Source organism: Nanorana parkeri, unplaced genomic scaffold, assembly GCF_000935625.1.
Source record: "Nanorana parkeri isolate BGI_ZX_2015 unplaced genomic scaffold, ASM93562v1 scaffold2215, whole genome shotgun sequence".
NCBI classification, from domain to species: Eukaryota; Metazoa; Chordata; class Amphibia; order Anura; family Dicroglossidae; genus Nanorana; species Nanorana parkeri.
The window spans coordinates 137152-145259 of NW_017308483.1; positions in this window are offsets into that span (position 1 = coordinate 137152).

Sequence of the window (8108 nt, forward strand, 5' to 3'; positions counted from 1 at the left end):
AGGCACCTTCTTGTCTGTAGGAGGTCATTGTTCACTGAGGACGTGTCTTGTTCTCGACCTAAGAAGACACAGTGACGAGTGAACACACACGGGTGAAGGTACCTTTTTGTCTGTAGGAGGCCATTGTTCACTGAAGACATGTCTTGTTCTCGAGCCCAGAAGACACAGTGACGAGTGAACACACACTGGGTGAAGGCACCTTTTTGTCTGTAGGAGGTCATTGTTCACTGAGGACATGTCTTGTTCTCTACCCAAGAAGACACAGTGATGAGTCAATGGGGCTCATCGGTTTGAAAGGCTTTACTAGTGAAGCCAACCTTGCTGAGCGGATTCATGTAAGGTGGTCATCATGCTACGCGCCGGAGAGGCTTTTACTAATACGATCTATTATGAGGGTCCATACAAGTGATCGTTTGTGGTCAGTGTCCGGAGTGTGGCCTACGGCTCTCAACGAAGTCCTGAAATTAAGCCCCATGTCCTATATCGGTGACAGCTCCACCCCAAAGCTCTTGTACAGTCATCCCAAGGACAGGAAGTGAGGGAAAATCTCTCCAACATCAGGCAACAAGTAAAAACTCCACTTTACTTTTTGAATGGGTTATGAAAACACAATTCCTGTTGGGGGCCTTGTTGAGGAGATCTACCCTCACTTCCTGTCCTGGTGACATCGCGGTCATCAGAACAGGAAGGGAAGGAAAAGATCCAGCAGGGACACACACAGCAATACAAGCTATTTTTTCAATGGAAAGAGAAGGCTAAAGCCCTGCCAGCCTTGTATTGCTGTCTCTGAACCCACGGGCCATTTCTTCTCACTTCCTGTCTTGGTGCCAATAGAGTCACCAGGACAGGACATGAGGAAAATTCTGCTCAGGGAAGCCTTAGACAGCAATTAAATACAAGAGGGCCCCACACCCATCCATTTCCTTGAGTCTGTTTGGTCCCAGTGATGTCACCACTGGGTCTCTGTGCTGCTCTGTGCAGGTGGATCTTGGCTGGTAGGAGGGTCTAGCGGGGTGCTATGATGTTTTAGGGAAGCTACAGCACCCTACCGGCCCCTCCCACCAGCCACGATCTGCCTTCATAGAGAAGCACAGAGACCCATTGATGACTCAGTACTCCTATCATGACCCCTTAGCCCTGATGCAAGCAGTGGGCTGGCTCTTGGGAGGAGTTATGCAAATAGGAAAATACAGGCATGGGTGGAGGTCAGTCTGGAGGAGTGGGGGGTTCCAAGGCAGATTGTATCTGCATGCAGACCGCTCAGCCTGGAAATGAGGCGGGCTCTATCTGACTTGCTGCAGCTTTTAATGCACACGGTGAGAAGCTCAAAGTGTGCAGCGACATCAGAGGCAGACATTTCAGTCAAGGAGAGGAGCCGGTACAACTGTGCCAGACTGAAGGCCGGAGGTCATATACAAGACTGAAGGGAAGGACAGAGGTCAGATAGAAGACTGATGGGAAGGCCGGAGGTAAGATATAAGACTGAAAGGAAGGCCGGAGTTCACATACAAGACTGATGGGAAGGCCGGAGGTCAGATAGAAGACTGAAGGGTAGGCCGGAGTTCATATTTAAGACTGAAGGGATGGATAGAGGTCCGCTATAAGACTGATGGGAAGGCCGAAGTTCATATACAAGACTGAAGGGAAGGACAGAGGTCAGATAGAAGACTGAAGGGTAGGCCGGAGTTCATATTTAAGACTGAAGCGAAGGACGAAGCGTTAAACTATAAAGGGATATTTTCATCACTAGGTAGATTTAATCAGCTGTGTGTGTAATCTGAGCTCCCTGCTAATCTGAAATATGGGCATAATGTAAATAAAAAATTTATTTTTAAAAACTTGTTTCTTTAATATGGAACATAAACAAAGAAAGAAAACATTCATATTTATAATATAAAAGCATAAGTTCCTTGCAATTCAACAGCAAGTGGTTTACTTCTCCCATTAAGACATTCCTTCAACCAGAACGCTCCGCGGTGGGCCCACATTTGACCTCTGCCCTTCTTCGCTGTAATTCAATGGATGATCCAACTGCCAAAGCATTCCAGCAAGCAGTCATTGTACAAAAGTGTGGGTTTGTCCCTACGAAGGGGGTGGGGCCAAGAATGCTCCGGCCTATCACATAGTGAAGAGAATTGTCCGTAAGAGACATCCTGGCCCGTCGGCCTTTCCTTAGAGCAGTTCCCGCTTATATGCCAGTGTCCATGGAGAGCTAGTGCAGGCAGGATGGAGCTTGTCAAACACTCACTTGAATCACTAATGATGTCAGCACTTTCATAAAACTTTATTGTTCGTGATGTGCACACTGGATGCCTCATCTGGGACCAACCTTTCCCCCTTGACATGTTTCACGCCAAAGATGGGCTTAGCTGTAGACATGGGAAGGAGCAGGAAGGAAAGACTATTAGTCCTTCCTTCCCCATCTTCATACCTAAGCCCATTTTTAGGGTGAAACACATCACCGGTGGGAGGTCCCAGCCAAGGCTTTCTGTGTACATACTTGGAACAATAAAGTTTTATGAAAATGTTTTGGTTATGCACAATGAAAACCACATCTTCGACCTCCCTGACATGTTTAACCCCATAGATGAGCTTTGTCGTAGGGATGGAAAAGAGTAGAATGGAAGGACTATCAGTCGTGCTCCTCCCCTTTTTTACAACTAAGACCATCTTTAGGGTGAAACAAATCACTGGCGTGAGGTCCCAGCCAGGGCTTTCAGTGTGGATAATTGGAACAATAAAGTTTAATGAAAATGTTCTGGATATCCACACTGAAACCCACGTCTTGGACCTCCCCCTCTCTCTGACACGTTTTACCCCATAGATGAGCTTAGTCGTAGGGATGGAAAGGAGCAGGATGGAAGGACTATTAGTCCTGCTCCTCCCCTTTTTTTACAACTAAGCCCATCTTTAGGGTAAAGCACATCACCGGGGGGGAGGTCCCAGCCAGGGCTTTCAGTGTGGATAATTGGAACAATAAAGTTTTATAATAATGATGACGACATCATCAGCTGGTCTTTGTGAATCAGCCCTCCCCTGAGCATCGTTGAGCATTGATGAAGAGCCTACAGGCCCAGGAACCATCACCAATCCATCCTAGCCAAAGGGCCACCTTCCTGCATTACGTGCTCCCCAGAGACTTCTCTCTCAGGTGACGCCTCTGATGCAGGACCAGCTGACCCCTGCAACGGTAACACCGACCGCACTCCAAGCACAGGAACAACATCTCCGGTCGGTGCGTCTTTTTGTGGGCAAGAAGGTCGCCGGTGCTTGGGAACACCTGGCCGCATTTGGCGCAGCTGACGGTGAACTGCTCCGAGTGGGTGACCTCGTGGGCCACCAGATGGGCTGTCCGTAGGAAATACTTCCCGCACACCAAACACTGGAGCGTCTTCCTTTTGGAGTGCGTCCGCGAGTACTGTGTGAGGTTGGCGATGTCGCCAAATGTGGCATTGGGGGGATTCTGGTAGATGACTTCTATCTCGCTTGAGTTGGGTTGAATTGCAGAGGGCTGGTCAGTTACAGAATCACTCCTGGGGACTGCGGCATGAGGCCCATCATGTGAGATGGGATCCTCCTTAATGAGAACGGTGATAATTCCATCATCTTCTGAGAGCACCTCAACATAATCAGCTGTACATTGTGCAGGAGCGGATGGTGTAGACTTATCCACGTGAGGGAGATGTTCCTTTGGTGATATGGGATCCTCCGGAGCCAAAGTTTTCTCCATACAAGAGTCTGGCTCTCCATTCTTAGAAACTGTTATGTAGTCTAAGGTGGGGGATGGGTGGCCTTTGTCATGCCGATGGGGTTCTGACAAAGCAGTAATCTCTTCTTCCTGGTCTTCTTTCTTACAAACTGCAGGGCCATCAATGGTGTTGGTGGCATCTCCATCTGTGAAAACAATGAAACAAGAGTTGAAGCCCATCTCCAGTGATTGGGAACACAGGAAATAGACCTTGCTGGGGGCACGGAAGAGGTGGACCTTGCTGGGGGCACGGAAGAGGTGGACCTTGCTGGGGGCACCGGAGAGGTGGACCTTGCTGGGGGAATAGGAGAGGTGGACCTTGCTGGGGGCACAGGAGAGGTGGACCTTGCTGGGGCATATAAGCAGTGTGAGACTTGGGGCACTGCTTGCTAGTCTCAGAAGTTTTGGGGATGTTGGCAATGTTCTGCTCACTGTTCTCCTTGCTGGAGTCTCTGACATAAGAAAGCAAAGCCCTGCCTCTACCAAGATGGCCGCCTCCACACAGAGCAGTACAAGGCATGGTGATAGGGGAAAGGTCAGTTGTAGGGAGACCACAGACAATACTGGTGACTAGTCCTGTGTCCCCTGCCCAGCTTTTTCTGGGCACAACTTCCAAAGCTTAGTTCCTCTTTAGTTTATTCCAGTCACATATATGTAAGATACGTGATTTTGGTTTTGGATTAAGTTGAGAAGGATTAGAACCCCTAATAGTTGTTTTATTTGCTACCTGTGTCCTCGTTGGCCACCAGAACAGAACGTGATGGGAAATGCAAATGTTTACAGATGTCACCACCCAAGACTTTATGGAGTCCCAAGAGACCCAGAGCAGCCTTGGCCACCCCTATGGGGAAATGTTGGAATGTTCCATTGAACAAGGCTTGTGGCCTTTTGTATTCTCTCTCTTCCCTTTTCCCCTCCTCCACTTTTTTCCCCCTTGGAGTTTCTTCTCCACTGGTACTGTGAGCATTTTGTGTTCCTTGGTGCAGAGACACTCAAGGTCTCTGCTGTTTGGTCTTGGAACTGGAAGCTAGCAATACACGTTCTACCCAACGCTAGATGGTTATCGGGACGCAAGAATGTCTAGGTGACTACTACACATCAGGAGCTACGCTCCCCGAGATACCAACACTCTTACCGTTCGGAAGGTGGCTATGGGCCGGGCCATGTAACTGAAGACCTTGAGGCGGTGCCCCTGGTGCGCGAGTCTGGTCACCACAACAGGAAGGGAGGTAGGTGGGGGAGAAGACACCTATTCTGGTGACAACCGTCTAAGCTGCTCTTCTCCTATACCCTAACTGAGGGAAAGCGGTTAGGCAAGGGTCACCAATAATGGTACTGCCGCTATTCTCAGACACGCATGTCAGCTGTACCATAACATCTCTTCTTACCCTGAGACGGGCCGGTCTGGTGCTCCTCCATCATGACGTCCTACGGGACTTCAGCATGGCCTTCCAGATCGCCCCACCTGCCAAAATACACAAGGCTGCAGTCACTATCTTGAGACGTCCATTACCGGATGCTGTCCACCATTTTCAGAATCCACCCTTACCCGTGTGGTCAGTAGCTCAGTTGGAGGAAGCCATCTTCATTGTTGTTCTCCGGTATCACTGGGCGTGGAGGAGGCACGGAGGTAAGGTTCTGGGTTCACTGCTGGGGGTTGACCAGATCCAACAGATACAAATGAATATTGAATGACATTGTCCACCTTCTGTCTGCTGGGAAACGTTGGCTGATGGTTGGGGTTGTGTCCTTGCAGGATCGGGGGAGGGTGATTCCTACTAAGGGCAGTGCCCTCCATCTGCTTTACTTTCCACATATCAGGTTGGCTGGCCCTGGATGGGCGCAATGACAAGTTCTCTTAATGACTTGGTTGGTCGGCTGGACCCTTCACGACTACCAGGTATGGGGGAACATGTAAAACCTTGTCCCCTTCCCCCCAGGATGCAGTGCTCAGCCCTGACCGGCCAACCGCCAGGCCACATGGGCATCAGGAAAAGGTCATAGACCCTGTATAAGATCTGACAATGAAAACAAGAGACCGGAGCTACGGGGGAAGGGGAGGATCAGCGGGTGAGGGATTTGTAAGCAATCAAGAGAACCTGTCACTTTGCCCAGAATGGATCTTCTCTAAACCTTTACTGCATACATGGGCACAGTTGGCATACCTGAAGTCCAGGAATACCTATGTAAGCTCGGACATGACCGGTTCACTTTACAGCGTGCACACACGTGCTGGTATAAATATGGAGGCCCTCTACGGACAGCTCTTTAGGGTCGGGCAATGCTTCTACGCCATGGTTAGAAGGTTATGGCGACAACAATCAATCAGAATTAATTTACTTGCAATGCAACTGCAGCAAAATGAGCTCAGATTGGTTGCTCAGGGTTACAGAACACTTTACCTAAGCCTGCAGGTGCTGTTATTGCCCAGAGCTGCTTCCACTGGGGTGCCAGTGGTAACTATGGGCAACAAGTCAGCTGGTATGATATATTAGTGTCTAACGCTGCACCCCGCCCTCTCTCTGACAAAATAACCATCTCCTTATTAATATTTAGCAGCCTGCACTCACCAGCTGTCAGCACCCGTATCCCTTTAAGATCGGAAGTGTGCGCTTCCCTTTTACTTCCGGGTTTATCCTGTGTATCGCTTCGGGGAGTGTACCCGCTGAGCTTCTCCTGCACAGACCAGAGAGCGCCGACCCCCGCTCCCTGCTGGTGGAGAGCTGCAACTACACGTCATTGCCTGTACTCACAGCAGGGCGTCACTATGGCAACCATAAAGCAGCTGGGCGGCCGTGGAACGCAAACAGCGGAAGTGCGGGAGCCACCGAGCGGAACTGAACCTAACTGAGTTATTATTATTATCATTTTTATTATTATTATGCTTGTTGTTATTTTATTATTATTATTTATATTATTATTATGCTTGTTGTTGTTGTTATTTTATTATTATTTATATTATTATTTTTATTATTATTTTTTCCTGACATCAGACTCTGCTCAAAACCAATTATTTGCAAGGACACCTCTTCCTGACCCTGCTTCTGGTCTGTCTCCGCCCTCTGGCTTTCTGTTGGTCGCTAAATGTGGATGACCTCAATGGTCAGTAGGTAGATGTTGGATGACAGGAAAGGCAGGTCTGATTTAATGAATGCCAAATGTATCATTTGCTGCTTAAAGTGACCTTGTTTCCATGCGCATTCAGACAGCTAGGCCCAAGCATTCTATCATGAGAGGTGGTGATGTGAACATTGCCACAGCAGAAGTTCCAGACTGTATGCCTGCACCAGACCGGAGCAGCCAGTCAAGTAGCGTTTTCAGAAGGAGGCTACTAGTGTCCTGATCTTCTGAATGATCAGAGTCATCGGTTGGTTCATTGGTTGGTTGGGTGATCAGGGTCATCGGTTGGTTCATTGGTTGGTTGGGTGATCAGAGTCATTGGTTGGTTGGGTGATCAGAGTCATCAGGTTGGTTAATTGGTTGGTTGGGTGATCAGAGTCATCGGTTGGTTCATTGGTTGGTTGGGTGATCAGGGTCATCGTTTGTGTCATTGGTTGGGTGGGTGATCAGAGTCATCGGTTGGCTCATTGGTTGGTTGGGTGATCAGAGTCATCAATTGGGTCATTGGTTGGTTGGGTGATTAGAGTCATCAGTTGGGTCATTGGTTAGTTGGGTCATCAGAGTCATCAGTTTGGTTAATTGGTTGGTTGGGTGATCAGAGTCATCGGTTGGTTCATTGGTTGGTTGGGTGATCAGGGTCATCGTTTGTGTCATTGGTTGGGTGGGTGATCAGAGTCATCGGTTGGCTCATTGGTTGGTTGGGTGATCAGAGTCATCAATTGGGTCATTGGTTGGTTGGGTGATTAGAGTCATCAGTTGGGTCATTGGTTAGTTGGGTCATCAGAGTCATCAGTTTGGTTAATTGGTTGGTTGGGTGATCAGAGTCATCGGTTGAGTCATTGGTTGGTTGGGTGATCAGAGTCATCGGTTGGTTCGTTGGTTGGGTGATCAGGGTCATCGGTTGTGTCATTGGTTGGTTAGGTGATCAGAGTCATTGGTTTGGTCATTTGTTGATTGGGTGATCAGAGTCATCGGTTGGGTCATTGGTTGGTTGGGTGATCAGAGTCATCAATTGGGTCATTGGTTGGTAGGCTGATTAGAGTCATCGGTTGGGTCATTGGTTGGTTGATCAGAGTCATCAGTTTGGTTAATTGGTTGGTTGGGTGATCAGAGTCATCGGTTGGTTCATTGGTTGGTTAGGTGATCAGAGTAATTGGTTTGGTCATTGGTTGGTTGGGTGATCAGAGTCATCGGTTGGGTCATTGGTTGGTTGGGGGTTCAGAGTCATCGATTGGGACGT